Here is a 1429-nt window from a genome sequence, read left to right as displayed (position 1 = left end):
AGTAATTTGTTTAATAACTATTATTTTCAATTTTTAATTCTTATTTTTATTAATTACTTTAACTGAAAAAGTCTTGGTAATTGAAAAATGAAGTCAGAATTTATTAGTCGATTATATCATTAACTATTTCTTTCTTTTATATGTAAGCGAAGAACCTTACCAGGGCTTGACATGCCGCGAATCCTCTTGAAAGAGAGGGGTGCCTTTGGGAACGCAGACACAGGTGGTGCATGGCTGTCATCAGCTTGTGCCGTAAGGTGTTGGGTTAAGTCCCGCAACGAGCGCAACCCTCGTGTTTAGTTGCCAAGATTGAGTTTGGAACCCTGAGCAGACTGCCGGTGATAAGCCGGAGGAAGGTGAGGATGACGTCAAGTCATCATGCCCCTTATGCCCTGGGCGACACACGTGCTACAATGGACGGGACAAAGGATCGCGATCCCGCGAGGGTGAGCTAACTCCAAAAACCCGTCCTTAGTTCGGATTGTAGGCTGCAACTCGCCTGCATGAAGCCGGAATCGCTAGTAATCGCTGTATCAATCAATCAAATTTGTTGAATAAATAGTATTATTCATAAAAAAAAAGTCTAATTTTGAATAGTGTGTACTATATAATCCATTCAAATTAGCAGAAATGATATACCCTTTTTAATCATGTTTGCGAAAACAAAGATAAGAAATCAAAGTATCTTGGTTCTATTCTCTTATTAGTTATTAATCTATAAATATATTTTTAGTAGCAAAATTCTTATATATCATTGATTCATCTGGTATATAATATAGATATATATATAGAGATATATATATATCATATATAGATATATATAATTGGTTTACCAATTTACTAGATTGAAAATGTTGAATTTTTGATGTTCAAGGATTATGTTCCAATGTCACATTCAGTAAAGATTTATGATACATGTATAGGATGTACTCAATGTGTACGAGCCTGCCCAACAAATGTATTAGAAATGATACCTTGGGACGGATGTAAAGCTAAACAAATTGCTTCTGCCCCAAGAACAGAGGACTGTGTTGGTTGTAAGAGGTGTGAATCCGCCTGTCCGACAGATCATATTCATGGAATACGATTCACTTTCAAGATGCCTTGGTGGTGAAATGGTAGACACGCGAGACTCAAAATCTCGTGCTAAAGAGCGTGGAGGTTCGAGTCCTCTTCAAGGCATAATATTATCAATAATTATGATTTTACGTATGGACAATTCCTCAAAATCTTGTTCATTCGCAACAAAATCTTTTCTTTTTGCGATGGTAAAAAAAAACATGCTTTTTTGAAGAGAGATACTATTTCACCAATCGAGTTACAGGTATCTAACATATTGATACCTAACGATTTTCCGCAAAGTAGCGACGAAGGGTATAACTTCTACAAATCTTTCCATTTTCCAATTCGATACAATCCATTCGTTCGT

General features: G+C 36.2%; 1 non-coding gene across 1 annotated transcript; it reads left to right on the top strand.

Moving 5' to 3' along the window:
• Positions 1–1101: 1101 nt before the first annotated feature.
• TRNAL-CAA (transfer RNA leucine (anticodon CAA)) lies at positions 1102–1182 on the top strand. Its single transcript has one exon. It is a non-coding gene; the product is annotated as a tRNA-Leu (tRNA).
• The last annotated feature ends 247 nt before the right edge of the window (positions 1183–1429 follow it).

The sequence above is a fragment of the Vigna unguiculata genome, chromosome 5 (assembly GCF_037176805.1).
Source record: "Vigna unguiculata cultivar grain cowpea cultivar isolate G323 ecotype 2 chromosome 5, ASM3717680v1, whole genome shotgun sequence".
In the NCBI taxonomy this organism is placed as follows: Eukaryota; Viridiplantae; Streptophyta; class Magnoliopsida; order Fabales; family Fabaceae; genus Vigna; species Vigna unguiculata.
The sequence above is the reverse complement of the archived record's forward strand: the minus strand, read 5'-3'. Positions and strand labels throughout refer to the sequence as shown.